The sequence below is a fragment of the Erinaceus europaeus genome, chromosome 5 (assembly GCF_950295315.1).
Source record: "Erinaceus europaeus chromosome 5, mEriEur2.1, whole genome shotgun sequence".
Classification (NCBI taxonomy): Eukaryota; Metazoa; Chordata; class Mammalia; order Eulipotyphla; family Erinaceidae; genus Erinaceus; species Erinaceus europaeus.
The window spans coordinates 1,759,241-1,774,780 of record NC_080166.1 but is presented as its reverse complement, the minus strand read 5'-3'; the positions used below and the strand labels follow the sequence as shown (position 1 = coordinate 1,774,780).

The following is a 15,540-nucleotide window of genomic DNA, read 5'->3' as shown; positions in this document are numbered from 1 at the left end:
ACTAAAAGTTTCATTCCACTTTAATATCTAAAAAATACCAGTAGTTCTTATGGTCTAGAGAGCCCGATTTTCTTTCCTGTCCTTTTTGTTTTTTAAGGGAACTGTATTCTTGGATCCCTCTTTATCTCTTGTTGGTATGCTTCTAAATTCTGCTTCTAAAACCCCTTCTGTTTCATTGGTTTAATCCCCCCTGCTTAACACTGTATTCTATTTATATAACCACTGTTAACTAAGGACCACCCTGCATTGGCTTAATCCTCACTATTTTGCACACTCTTTCCTTTTCCCCACCCCCTATCCTACGTACATCCTCTTTGGACCTGACTCTTCCGCCTCAGGATATATAAGGACAAGATTGTGACTAGAGATAGCTTAGATTGTGCTGCGTTCCACATAAATAAAGACTGAACTACGTACTGCTCAGCCATGAGTCGCTGGTTGTCTCTTTCCTCTCTCTCCCACCCTCGGAGCTAGCCAGACAATCTCTTAACCTTCATGGCCATTCTGCTCCAGTTTTCACACTGTCTTTTGCTGGGCTAGTGTGGGGGTGCCTCTTCCCGGCACATACTCTCTGGGTTGGAGAGAACTCGACCAGAGCCAGCCTGGGCTGCTACTCACTCAGTGATGTGAGGGAGATGACTCAGGAACAGACTCGTGGTGGCGAGGCAATTTGAGTCTTTATTGATCAGAAAGCCAAGGCTTTTAAAGGGCAGACCCAGAAGTGGCAAGTTGGAAATGGAAATGGCTAGGAAAGGGGCAGAAAAAGGCAAAATGGAGCTGGAAAGGTAGGAACTTCCTTAGCAACTGTTGTTAGGGTTTTAACTGGTAGGATTAATAATACCCTGTAGGCAGGGAGGGTCTTGAGGGTAGAAAAAAGATAGAGCAAAGGAATGGAATGAGTGGGGATCTTTCAGGCAAAACAATGATTATGTAGATAGTAAGTCTGATAAGACAAGAGGATGGATGTCCCCTCAAGTCATGCCCTACCAGGCTCAACCACATCCTCACAATTTCCTGACATCTCCCCCTTTCTTTTTATCTAGTGGCCATAGTATCAAGAATGTAGGGTGCTTTGTGAGGCAGGGAGTCTGCTTTAGTCTAAGCACTTAATGCTTCAAATCCATAAACTTATCAGTTTTTGTTTGTTTTTACCAGAGCACTATTCAACTTTGGTTTAAAGTGGTGTCGGGGACTGAACCTAGGACTTTGGAGCCTCAGGCATGAGAGTTTCTTTGCAGAACCATGATGCTATCTACCCCCATGGAAGTGGCAATTAGAGAATCCAGAACTTCCACCTTCTGCACCCCAAAAATAATTTTGGTTCATACTCCCAGAGGGGGAGAAATATTAGGGGAAGATGACCCGAGGTCTCTGAACTCCAACTCCATCAGGACCTGGAGAGAGAAGAGAAAAAGAGGACACTCTGAGAAGTAGCAATAAGTAGAGGTGTGATTTAGAAAAGAAGGAAAAGCAGAACCACAAGAAAAAGGGGGTGTGTATATATATATATATATATAGTTATATAGTTATGGTTATATGGTTATAAAAATAATAGTCAACCCAGATCTGTGACCTTGGGACAACTACTGGAGTTTGCAGTGGAGGGAATAGGGATGCAGGATTCTGGTGGTGGGAATGGTGTGGAATTATACCCCTGTGATCCTAAGGTTTTTATAAATCTATATGAAATAACCAATACAATAAAAATAAGTGGGTTCTTCCTTTGATATGAAGGGGAAAAAAAGAAAAGTCTAAGCAGAAATAAAGTCTTCTGTTTCTTAATATAATGGTGTATGTCTCATTCCATGTCACCTTTGTCTCTTGGTTCTGAGGGAATTAGATGTGCATTCCTCATGGCATTGCAGATTAAGAAATATTGAGCCAATTTCTGTGCTTGGGGTAAAATACAGGCCATTGTAGCTATTTTTCTTGAGGATTTATGTGGTTCTTATGACTTGGCAGTCCAGTGAGGGCATCCTGAAGGAAAGCAGTGCTGTGCAAGGCGTCCAGAGAGTCCCACCATAGACAGGACATGCAGCACAACTCAGGACAGTTATGGAGCAGGGCACAGTCCCTGTGGGTGTCTTTCCAAACACTTGCCCTTCATTGAAAGCATTGAAGCTTTCCTCCATCTATCTTTGAGGTCAACCTGCGAGATGTCATCTTTCCAGACAATACTTTTAGTCTACCTTCAGATTAGCTATCAGACTTGGGGAAGAATTACTAAAGCCCAATGGCCCCTTAGAATAGACCTAAAATAGACTTCCTAGCTTTTTCCCAGATGAGGACCCCTAGTCTCATCTGCTCTATTTCTACCTTTAGGTTCTTGATTATTAAACAATGTGTCCAGCTTTGTATCTTTATGCCTTTCAGCCACCAAGTTGCAGAGGCTGCCATGACACCATCCTGACTTCCCTGGGCAGATGGCCTCAACAATATGTCCTGGAGCCTCCCCTCCCCAGACACCTGCCCCACTAGGGACAGACAGAGACAGGCTGGGGGTGTGGATCCACCTGCCAACACCCATGTCCAGCGGAGAAGCAACGACAGAAGCCAGAACTCCCACCTTCTGCTCCCCATAAAGATCTTTGGCCCATCCTCCCAGAGGGATAAAGAATAGAAAAGCTTCCAATGGAGGGGAACTCTGGTGGTGGGAACAGTGTGAAATTATATCCCTGTTATCTTATAATCATGTTAATCATTATTAAATCACTAATAAAGCTTAAAAAACAACAACTATGAGGTGTCAAACATTTCTCCGGTGTCAACAAAGAGGTAAAATGAGGTCTTTAAACTCTACAGACAAATATAACATGTCTACAAAGGACCAAGATAGTAAGAAAAATACAGGAAGGGAAGAGGGATACAAAATAAAGCCAAAGGGAGGAACAGAATAGATGCAAATGTTAATGAACCCATTTCCTCCAGAGCCAAGTCCCCCACCAGAAATCGGGAAGCTGGCCTCTGATTCAGGAGCGCTCAAGCTGTTTTCTATTGTCATAGTTCCTGGGCATCTGGTTCTTAGCAACATTTCCCATGAGTGAAGAGTCCTGACAAAATCTAAGTCTTTTTCTTCTTTCCCGGAGGTAAGGAGTGATTCATGGAAGTCCACTGGCTTGGAGAGTTATAGGCTCCCCTCTCCCAGTCTGATGAGATGTCAGAGCAGACACTCTTGCCAGTGGGCACATCTTGCCGCGGTCTCTCAGTGGTTGCAGATGTCTCACTGAGGGTGGCCTTGGGGACTGTCTTCAGGAACAGTGACAGTTCTCACAGACAAAAGAAGTTTCTTTGGTGAGCCACAGAGACAGCTGTCAGCACTTACTTAGATCAGTTCTTCTCTCCCTTTCTTTCTTTCTTTCTTTCTTTCTTTCTTTCTTTCTCTCTGTTCTTTCTCTTTCCTTTTTTATCCTATCTCTCTCTCTCCCTCTTTCCTCCCCCAGTGAAGGGAACATAAAATGACTCCAACAGAGTCCCTGACCTGATTTTGCTTTCTTTCCGTACCTGCTGGCCACTATGGAGTGGGGTGGGGAAATATGCTGGATTGGAGCTGGATTGTGCAGCTGTAGCCAGATGAGTTTGCTTAGAGATTAAATGTAGGTGCAAGAAAGAGAGAGGTGTCCATTTCTATTCTGATAGGTGGTTGCCATTTTTTCATGTAAGAAAAGGTTTGAAGAAGTTTTGCAGATCGTTGTCTATACAGATTGTCACACAAATAAGAAAAAAAAAAAAAAAAAAAAAGGACGAGTCTAATTCAGTGTGTGAGCCTTTTGCAGTCTTCATGGAAAAACTGTTCAAGAAGGGAACGAAGTCCACAAACCAGCTCTCCTCAAATCAGAGAAGGAATGTGAGACATTCAATAAAGTATCGGCCATATAAATTCAACAACGATTTAAAACATAAAATAAGAGTAAATAGGGGCCCAGGTGGTGGCGCACCTGGTTGAGCTCACACATTACAGAGCACAAGGACCCGGGTCTGAGACCCTGGTCCCCACCTGCAGGGGGAAAGTTTTAGGAGTGGTGAAGCAGGGCTGCAGGTGTCTCTCTGTCTGCCTCCCTCTCTAACTCCCCTCCCCTCTCGATTTCTGACTGTCTTTAGCCAATAAATAAACAAAGATAATTTTTAAAAAATAATAAGTAGAGACCATTAAAGAATGGGATTTGAGATAAGATAATAAGACATCAAATCACCAAAGTCATTTATTACATTAATGAATCGGAGGAGCAAAATCACGATTGTCTCAGCTAAAGGGTTTAGGTTGGGGGTTGCAGTGGCACGTAAAAGGGTTCACAGCGGGATCTGGGAACTGGTTTAAACAATACGAGGTTTATTAGGTAAACAGGTAAAACAGGTAAAAGGCAAAATAAGCACTTATCATCAAGGGTTAAGAGTATGCTAGGTCCATAAAGTCTGAGTATAGTTATCAAAAGTCTAGTCCCATAAGATAAGCAATTATCCGCTCTGATAAAGGCTGCTCATGGCTGTGGAGAGTCTAAAAGTTTACCGGCTACAGAGTCCCGCGTGCTCAGTTCTCAGGAGAAGTGGCCACGGCGGGTACCTGAAGCGCCTCTGCTGGGATGCTTCTGACCAGGAGAAGCAGCAGCCAAAGAGAGAGAGTGGCTTCCAGCTGGCTGTACTTTTTAAGTCTCTCCAGCCCACCCACAATGCTTTGTACCCCAGCACAGACTGGATCTGCCCACAATCCACCATGCGCCTGCACAGACCACTGCACACTCTGTCGCCAAGGCTGACGTCAGCACTGTGCTGGGACTTCCATCCACGGTACTGTGTCACCACACAGTAATGAATCAGAGGAGCAGAATCACATGATTATCTCAACAAATGCAGAAAAGTTATTGGATAAAGTTCAGCATCTGTGATTATAAATAAAGTCTCAGAAAATTACAAGTAACCAGAAAGCTCAAGCCTTTATGCTGACAGTGCACTACAACGATCAAACTGAACTTAAACATTTTGGATGCAATTCCCTTCATAGTTTGGAATAAGACATGAAAGTCACTGTCACTCTTCAGCAGAGCACAGGAAGTCCTGGCCGATGTATTAAGATCAGGAAGGAAGGAAACTAATTTGTTAACATTTGCAGTTACAACTATGACCAGATGCAAGATAGACCTTAGAAAACCAGTCAACTATTAAAATTAAAAGTGAGAGCCAGAGTAATAGCATAATGTATATGCAAAAAACCTTCATGCCTGAAGTTCTAACATCCCAGGGTCAATCCCCAACACCACCATAAGCCAGAGCTGAGCAGTGCTCTGGTAAAATAAATAAACAAAATCCAAAGTTTGTTCCGCAAGGTTGTTAGATATAAAAACAATAAACAGAAACTCAGCGATACTCCTGCTTACAGCAGTAACCCAGCAGAAAGCTAGTTAGAATACAAGACACCACGCAGAATAGCACCATGAAGTTTGAACAGCCCAAAGAAGAAAATGTGAAGTCTTTGTAAAGAATGATTTCTTATTTGCCCAGACAACTGCTCAGCTCTGATTTATGATGGTGTGGGAGATGGAACCTGTGACCTTAGAGCCTCAGGCGTGAGAGTCAGTTTGCATAACCATTATGCTATCTCCTCCTCCCAATAGAGGATGAACTTTAAACTATTAGCACTTGCACATGAACACTTAAATAAGCAGAATGAGTAGCACAAAAATTGGCAGTTGTTTTAATATCACGTAGGATTAACTGTTCCTTTATTTATTTATTTATTTAATTTACCAGAGCACTGCCCAGCTCTGGCTTATGGTGGTGCAGGAGATTGAACCTGAGGCTTTGGAGCCTCGGGCATAAGAATCTGTTTGCTTAACCATTATGCCATCTTTCACCCTATTTTTTCTTTATTCATGTCTAAATTTAGGGCTATTACAGCAAAGCTTCCAGAAGGGTTTTTAAGATATAACAGATTCTATAATTTATACTAGAAAGCATGAGAACACTCATAAAGATAAGTCAAAAAATAAAATAAAATAGAAAACTTTTCAGGTTGAATTCTTAATGTTAGGAAATTTCTGACTCACTAATTCAGAAAAGAAATAACCCACTAGATAGGGCCCCAGGGGGGAAAAGTACTCCTAGAACAAATGACTTGGCTTATTAAGCCTTGGTTGTTATTTTAACCTGTAAAAGTCTCTGTTTGCCAGGTTTGATGGGTGGATTTAGCGTTGAGCCAGGGCCAGTGAAGTGATTCAGAAACAAACACATGCCATGCATGCACTAGAGGCCTGGGATTGAACCCTGGAACCCTGTAAAATGATTCAACTGTGCTCCCCTCTCTGATTCTCTCACTGCCATTTGTTTATGGCAGTGCCAGTGCGAAGGTGTGGCGGTAAGACCATTTGGCGAGGCCCTGCCTGGGATACCAGGTTTTTGTTCACAGCAACATTTTTAAGCTGATAATTCTGCATGACCCGAAAATGATGTTATAAATATTTGAACAGCTCTTGACAGAAAAACATTGCCCACTCCTAGGAGTAACAGCTTGTGGTGCCAGGTAGGGACTCACCTTATAGAGCCCATGCGATACCATGTGGGAGGACCCGGGTTCAGGCCCTCAGCCCCACCTGCAGGGGGGAGGCTTAATGACCAGTGGAGCAGTGCTACAGGTGTCCCCCTCCTTTCCCTCTCCCTCTCTCTCTCCCTCTCCCTCCTTTCTTTTTCTCATCTTCTATGGGAAAAAATGGCCTCAAGGAGAGGTCCAGTCATTGAAGGCAACCAGACCCAGTGATAATGATGATAGGGGAAAAAAAGTTATATGTATGGAAGAGCTCACATCCAGTGGCCACAATTATTATGAAAAACAGAATGTTGGAACTTGCCAAGATGCAACAATTTTCATTTTCTGAATGTAGTGGTAGGTGGTTAGAGAAACAGTGTCCCTTGCCCTCAGTCCCAAGACCAGAAAGATACAACTCAATGCATTTTCCATACAGTTCTGTCCACAGCCACTCAATGCCTCTTCAGGCTTCCTTGAGGAGATATACGGCCACTCATCTAGCTAATACCAAAGGAATTTTTATTCACTGTTTAAATCCATGAACCTGTCAGTATTTCTAGCCTGCAGAGCTCTGTGACAGGAGTAAGATTCACAGAAAATAACAGAAAAGACTGTCCACATCTACTCTTTGTAGAAGATACAGTGCAACTTACACTATGGCCAGCAGCGGCCTACAGCTTGGACGTGTCTGCAGGGAGAAGAAGAGGAAGTTGAAGAGGAAAAGGAAGTAGCAGAGGAAGAGGAAGGAGCAGATGAAGAGAAGTAGCAGAGGAAGAGGAGTAACAGAGGAAGAGGAAGCAGCAGAGAAAGAGGAGTAGCAGAGGAAGAGGAATTTGAAGAGGAATAAGAAGCAGCAGAAGAAGAGGAAGTAGCAGAGGAAGAGGGAGTAGCAGAGGAAGAGGAGTAGCAGAGGAAGATGAAGTAGCAGAGGAAGAGGAAGTTGAAGAGGAAGAGGAAGCAGCAGCAGAAGAGGAAGTAGCAGAGGAAGAGGAGTAGCAGAGGAAGAAGAGTAGCAGAGGAAGATGAAGTAGCAGAAGAAGAGGAAGTTGAAGAGGAAGAGGAAGCAGCAGCAGAAGAGGAGGTAGCAGAGGAAGAGGAGTAGCAGAGGAAGAAGAGTAGCAGAGGAAGAGGAAGTAGCAGAAGAAGAGGAGTAGAAGAAGAGGAAGCAGCAGAGGAAGAGGAAGCAGCAGAGAAAGTAACAGCGGAAGAGGAAGTAGCAGAGGAAGAGGAGTAGCAGAGGAAGAGGAAGTAGCAGAGGAAGAGGAAGCAGCAGAGAAAGAGGAAGCAGCAGAGAAAGAGGAAGCAGCAGAGAAAGAGGAGTAGAAGAGGAAGAGGAGTAGCACAGGAAGAGGAGTAGCAGAGAAAGAGAAGTAGCAGAGGAAGAGGAGTAGCAGAGGAAGAAGAAGCAGCAGAGAAAGAGGAAGCAGCAGAGAAAGAGGAGTAGCAGAGGAAGAGGAGTAGCAGAGGAAGAGGAGTAGCAGAGGAAGAGGAGTAGCAGAGGAAAAGGAAGTTGAAGAGGAAGAGGAAGTAGCAGAGGAAGAGGAAGTAGCAGAGGAAGAGGAAGCAGCAGAGAAAGAGGAGTAGCAGAGGAAGAGGAAGTAGCAGAGAAAGAGGAAGTAGCAGAGGAAGAGGAAGAGCAGCAGAGGAAGAGGAGCAGCAGAGGAAGAGGAAGCAGCAGAGGAAGAGGAAGTTGAAGAGGAGATCATTATGTACCAGAACGCACTGCCCTATGCCAGAAGGTTGTGCATGGAACTGCAAATGTCATCTGCAGAGCTCACAAAGTAGAAAAATAAAATTTTTTTTCTTTTGTCATCATTGGGGCTTCTGCCCTTCAGGCAAAATTTTTCGGATAGAAAGACAAAATTATAGAGATCAAATCACAACACTTAAATTTCTCTCAGTATGGTGGGGGCCAGGCTCTAACCTGGATGTGTTTGCATCAGGCCAAGTGTTCAACCCACGTAATCTATTTTCTTGGCCAAGAGGAAACTTTTTTTTGAGTTATTTAATCTTAATTACCCAAATTATGAGATAAGTGCCTGGTGGTGGTGCACCAGGTTGAACACACTTATTACAATGTGCAAGGACCCAGGTTTGAGCCCCTGCTCCCCACTTACAGGGGGAGAGCTTTGCAAGTGGTGTAGCAGGGCTGCAGGTCTCTCTCTCTCTCTCTCTCTCTCTCTCTCTCCTCTCTGCCTCCCCCTTCCCACTTGATTCCTGGCTGTCTCTATCCAACAAATAAATAAAAATAATTTTTAAAAACTTTGAAAAATTATGAGATAACAGGGACATAATTCAAGGGCCGGGCAGTGGTACACCCAGTTAAGCACACATATTACTAAGCGCAAGGACCTGCACAAGGACCCAGGTTCAAGCCCCCTCTCTCCACCTGCAGTGGGATGCTTCACAAGTGGTGGTGACAGAGGGGGTCTGAGAGGAATGTGTCCAGGCTTAAGCAGTAAATATTTGACTAGACACTTTCTGGTGCCTTCTTTAGGCCATTCTACTTGATGAGCATTTTGCATATCTTTTTTGCAGTTTGAACCTCTTCTTTGGCAAATATTCTGGCCATGTCCTTTCCCCATTTTTTAATAGATTTTGTTATGGGTGTCGTTGCTGCTGAGTTCTGTGAACTCCACATACTTTGGCTCTTAGCTCTTTGCCTGATGTATTGCTTGTGAAGTTCTTCTATAAAATTTGTTCAAAAAACAAACAAACAAAAAAGTATTTCTTCCTGTGGATTCCAACTTTTTCGAGTAATCGATTTCCACTCTTTCAACAGAATGACCACTTAGGAGATGGCCAAGGAGCTCATTAGTTCTGTGTACATCCAAATGCCGGGCAAAGTTTTAGAATCATTTCTTGGGAAAGGAGTTGCCAATTTCCAGTCAGGGTCTTTTACTATAGGATCTTCTCATTATTATTTTATTTCAGATAGCACCATTCTCTTCAAGAATAACATGCTATTCTGAAACCCCTCAGTCAATCAAAGGTTCCAAGCCTGTACGTGGCATGGGTAAATGTTATGCATGTTTAATTATCCTTGCACTTGGGTGAACAGCCTCTCATTTTGGAAGAGTATGTGTGGACGTGAACAAACCTTTTAAAATATCCCTTTCTAAAAGCATCATAGTGATTACACAGTAGGTGTTAAAAATATGCAACTGGAAAAACCCTTGGAACTTGGAAAAATCCAAAGTAAAAACCCTGTGGTGAGTGGGAGGGTGGACATGCGGCTTCCTGGCCAGTGAGGGTGGGTGGGGGGGGGTGGGATGGGACACAGTCTTTTGGTGATGGGAATGGTGTTTATGTACACACCTATTAAATTGTAGTTATATCAATCACTAATTAATATGAGAGGGGGAAAAATTGATTGTATGTCTAACAAAGGGACTTTTCAAAGTTAACCTAATTACCAAATAATGTGATGGTAACAGTAACTATCCATTGTCTTCTTGAACCCTAAGACAGCAGGAACCTCACATCTCCACTATAGAGCCTAAACTTCCCCCAGTCCTGGGACCCTAGGGAAGGGCCCACTACTTTTGCTTCTCCCAATTCTTATCAAATAATATTGCATCAGCTGATTGCAACGTAATCAACGCAACGAGTGCCACCCCAGCATGCTTCACTTCAGACTGTGTCCAGAGATTTCAGGTGTGGAACGACAACCCTTCAGCTTCATCACTCAGGTGAGACCTTTCCTTTCATAGTATTCTCTAATTCTATCTCAGGTGGTTCACTTCCCAACAAAGTCCCAAAACCTAGATATAAACCAGGTTCCAGGAGATAGAGCATATGTTCACACGTATCCATAAACTAGGGCAAATATATACTTGAAAGCAGAAGTACACTAGAGTTTGCAGTGAGTACCCCCCAACACTTCATCTCCACTATCCAACCTTTGGGTCCATGATTCTTTAACAATTTGTTTGGCTTTGTATGTTAACTCTCTTTTTAGCCACCAGGCTCCAGATGCCATCAGGATGCCGGCCAGGCTTCCCTGGACTGAAGACCCCACCAATGTGTCCTGGAGCTCCGCTTCCCCAGAGACCCACCCCACTAGGGAAAGAGAGAGGCAGACTGGGAGTATGGACCGACCAGTCAACGCCCATGTTCAGTGGGGAAGCAATGACAGAAGCCAGACCTTCCACCTTCTGTATCCCACAATGACCCTGGGTCCATACTCCCAGAGGGATAAAGAATAGGAAAGCTATCAGGGGAGGGGATGGGATACGGAGTTCTGGTGGTGGGAACTGTGTGGAGTTGTACCCCCCCCCCCGTTCTATGATTTTGTTAATGTCTCCTTTCTTAAATAAATTAATAAAAAAAAAGAATATGCAACTGTAGGAAGAATAAGAGAAAATAACTCAGTATGTTGCTCAGTCTTGGGGCAGAATGAAATCATGGTTGTGTAGACAGGCCTATAGTAGCCTTCCTGTACGTTATATATTAAATAATTCATGAAAGTACAGTAATGCATCAACCTTATAAGAGTAGGACATGATTTAAAGTGTATCTGTGGCCAAATCTATAAAACAGATATTTGCAAGTGGATGGCTGGTGAATTTTAACCTTGGCTCCCACGGTTTTTGGTGAGAAAGAAAGGACTTATTTGCAAAATAGTTCAAGGTCTCATTTTGGATTGGCTTATACCAGGGCATGTACAGCACAAACGCAGACAGTGACTGAATCCTAGTTGGGTTCCCGGGGAGAGAGAGACAAGGCATTCTGCAGATGTTCTTGTCTTTCTTCAGCGGTATTGAGAGATTATGTGTACCTGACAAATGTCTATCTTGCCTTTGATGAGTAAGTGGCAGCTCTTCTCCACAAGGCATGACCTTACTAGCTCATGAAACAAGCACTCTGCATCTTACATAAGAAAGACACAAGAACTTGGTGAACTACTTACTTCCCAAGAAGCCACGTAAGCAGCCTCTGTACATTAATCTGAAGAACACCACTCCCAGGCCAAAGCTGCTGGGGAAGGAAGGTCTCTTTGAGGACTGCTCTGAGGGTCAGTTCACAGGCCAAATGACAGAGCCAAGCTCCACTCTGGACACGCAGCAATTTTTCAAAACCCCCAATGGTTCATCTCACGCCACTTACAAGACTGGCCTCTGGATGACTTTTGGCTCTTTCCAGAAATCCTTCAGTCCACGCCCTTCCACTGGCCCCAACCCCCATCCCACCCCTAAGGATAAAGGTTTGGCACAGAGTGAGTGGGGCTCTCAGAACAAAAATGCTGTACCGGCTCTGAAGACAACTCCCCAAGAGGAGCTGCAAATGTTCAGAGCATAAACAGCACAATCAGAGTTAAGTATATGACCTCCCAAATAGAAAGGGATGGAAAGAGAAAACATTCCTTTAGGTTCCTAGTTCCAGGAGATGCATATTTAGAAATGACTTTACATTGCCACCTCTTGTTTGAAATTTACCAAGCTTGCACTTCATGTCAAGTAGCCAGGTTCAGCAATAATTTCTCCTGTTTATATTTTAATCAAAAGAGAAAGACTGAAGCTTTTCTGTTGTTGTTGTTGTTATTGTTTTGAGAGAGAGACTGAGTCTATGAACAGAAACGCAACTACAAATGTATTGTGCACATTAGCAAGACTCACTGAAGTAAAATTAATACTCAACCCGGGATTCTTTAGCAAACTGGTGGCACCGTCCTGCCAACCAAGTCTCAACAGCGAGCTCCATTCAGCTGAGCAAGAACGCAACACAGCAGTCAGGAGTCCTTACCCGAAGCCACTCGTTTGCAGCAGCCCTAGAAGCCCCAGCGGACTCCTCTCACCCGCAGGCCTCAGGAACAGTCCTTCCCTCTTGGGCTTTGGCTCTGGCATGTTCATTCTCTCCATCCGTCACGTTAGGATTTTAGATTTGCCGGACAGTTATTTTTTAACGAGTTCATTACCATTTATTTTTTGATGGCCGCCCACACATAGACTGTTCCCTGTTTGGAAGTTAGTGTTGTTTTAGTTTTTGGGTTTTTTTTTTTTTTTTTTTTAACGCTTTCCAACCACTGGAGCATTATTTCCTGCACTCCCACAGATAGCCATTCCCCAAGCAGGACGAGTTGGCCCCTCAGCACTGTCAGGTCGCCAGCTTGTGCGGTGATCCAACAAATGCAGAAATAGTGCAACCCCAAGCAGTTAAGAAATAAGTGACTTTGGGGATTTAAAGAGAGAAAACAAGTCCAGGGAAATTTGCTAATTCTCTTGGACAGGACTTTAAAATTAGGTATTGAAGAGAACAACCTGGACTTCACAGGATTTCAGACTTTTTGAATCAGAAAAGCAATTTTATGGTCAGATTAGTTCAAGCTGGGCTGACAAAGTGAAGATGAATAGGCATGGCTCGGACAGGGTCCTCACTGGGTTCCTGTCTCCCAGCATCTCCAGAGAGCACATCCGGCCAAGGGCAGGCCTTGTACGCTGCTGCAAGCTTTAGGAATCATTTTTCCAGGAATTTAACTCAGATGAAAACTCACCAGAAACCAAAACAATCTACATCTGTCCACACTCACGCGTCCTCTGTGTTCAGCCAGACATTCACAGATATTCCCAAAGCAGCTTCTCATCCCTGCCTCTGGCATCTCGCCGACCATGGGAGATGGCACGGTCTCCTTGTGTGCGATCAGGCCAGATGTGCTGCGGCCTTGACTACACTTCTCCATCTGAATTCAAGCTCCACCACAGAGGGACTTCCTCGATCCAGTTTGCTGCTAGGTCTGTGGGACCGGCAAGAGGTCAGGTACCTGCAAGAGATCCAGCTGCCCCTTGACTTTATCCGTGAGGAAACTCAGGGGCCCCCACAGGAGCAAAGTGTCGTATTTGTTAAGCTCCTAAGACTTCAGTCATCAGACCTTTGTATTCTAGAGGCCACCATATTTCCTGAGATGATGCTTCACATATTTTTCTTTAGATAATCACACAGTACACACACTTAGACATATATGCTTGATGTTCTTGTTTACTAAAACTTCTTGCTGAGCGATTATCTGTCAGATCACAAGTTGAATATATATATGGGTAAGCACACATTGTGCAAAGCACAAGAACCCACACAAGGATCCCAGTTTGAGCCCCCGGCTCCCCTCCTGCAGGGGAGTCTCTTCACAGGTGGTGAAGCAGGTCTGCAGGTGTCTGTCTTTCTCTCCCCCTCTCTGTCTTCCTCTCCTCTCTCCATTTCTCTCTGTCCTATCCAACAACAACAGCAGCAACAGCCACAACAACAACAATAATAGCAATACTAACATCCACAATGGAAACAGTGGATTCATAGTGTAGGTACTGAGCCCCAGCAATAACCCTGGAGGCAAAAAAATAAAAAACCAAAGAATATATATTTACATTTCTACTACCCATAAAATAACATAAGACTTTAAATTTCAAAAGTGAGAGCCAGGTGGTGGCACATATCACTGAGCACGCATGTTACAATGCTCAAGGGCCCAGGTTCAAGCCCTGGTACCCAGGGGAGAAGCTTTGCAAGAAGTGATGCAGTGTTGCAGGTCTCTCACCCCCTGTATCTCTCTCTCTCTCTCTCTCTCTCTCTCTCCATTCCCAGCTTCTCTCTTGTATCTCTCTGTCTCTTAGTCAAGAAATAAATAAATAAATAAATAAAATATTTTAAAGACACTCTAGCACAGAGGGCAATGCCTTTAAAAATAAATAATAAATTTTAAAAGTGGTGAAAACAGTGGTCTGAAAGATGGCGCAGTGGATAAAGCACTGAACTCTCAAGCATGAGGTCCAGAGTTCAATCCCAGGCAGCACATGTACCAGAGTGATGTCTAGTTCTTTCTCTCCTGCTAGCTTTCTCCTTAGTAAATAAATAAAACATTTAAAAAAAAAAAAAGTAATGAAAACATCAGTATGGACTACCAGAAATCATCTGTCTATCACAGTTAGGGTCACACCATGATGGTGGATGCTTGTACTCACCTCATGGGAGAGGTCCCACAAACTAAGCAGAACAGGCATTTCTAGCTCAAACTTGCCAGTGAAGAGGGGCCGATGGAGACTGAGTCACAGAGGACCAGTGGGCATTGCTAGCTTTGTGCCTGCCACTCTCTTAACCCAGGGAATCCACAAGGACTTGGCATTTCTCTGCTCTTTCTCAGGGTGACTGCCTTAACCCAGGGCCTAGTTCCGAACAGAATTAGCTGGAAGCAATCACGCAGGAATGAAGCAGACGCTGGGAGGTCACCTTAGGTAGTCCGTAATTTGAAATTGTTTTCAAGGTCAAAAGCACAAGCCAAAATATGTTGGTGAAAACTGTGTCTAATTAGTAATGATGAAAACTGAGCAGAAAAGGGTGGGGTGTCCCCCAGTGGTAAAGGGAGAAGTAGAAATCTGCTTAGAAAAGCACACTCCCTGGAAACTTGTTTGAATCGACAAGAAAACTCAGTAGGCCTTGTTTTCCTCCTGGATTCTGGTGACCGCTAACGTGGACCAGCCTCTCTGTGGCGGGCGTGCAGGTGGCTGCCTGGGCTCATGCTGTCTCCGCAGGGAAGGCTCCTATTCAGAGCAGCCGTCTCAGGGTCTTAGCCCGAGAGGGAGCAGAACCAAGTTTTCAACAGGGCCTCCTAGTCTCTTGGAGTTCGTTTTCTTTCATTTCCCTTCCCATGGCTCTGCACTTATGCTCAGCTGTGACAAAGGGCTCACACAAGCCTCCAGGAAACGCCTTTGCATTGGTCAGATGATGAGTTCGAATAGTGCTGTCTCCATAAGTCACAGTTCTCCTGACCCGTGGGCCAGCTGCCGCAGGAAGCTCTGACCGGCGGTGCTGATTCTCTGAGATCAGGCCTCAAGCAGCAGCTGAGCACGGAGTGACTATGGCGTTGCCATTTCATACCACCCCCCATGGATGCACCGAGGAGTCTGCTGGGAACTGTCTGGTGGGGCTCTGAAACCAGTTAAATTCCAACAGAATCATTAATATCAGCCTGAACCCTCTGGAGAGGGTGTGGGGACAAAGGAACCCTCCTGCACTGCTGGTGGGAATGTCAATTGGTCCAA

At 44.3% G+C, this 15,540-nt stretch overlaps 1 long non-coding RNA gene across 1 annotated transcript; it reads right to left on the bottom strand.

Moving 5' to 3' along the window:
- Window positions 1–658: 658 nt before the first annotated feature.
- On the bottom strand, window positions 659–15,017 carry LOC132538561 (uncharacterized). The gene is made up of 2 exons (XR_009549900.1): window positions 14,464–15,017; window positions 659–1,394 (listed from the first exon to the last, which is right to left on the bottom strand). It is a non-coding gene; the product is annotated as an uncharacterized LOC132538561 (long non-coding RNA).
- Between the last annotated feature and the right edge of the window lie 523 nt (window positions 15,018–15,540).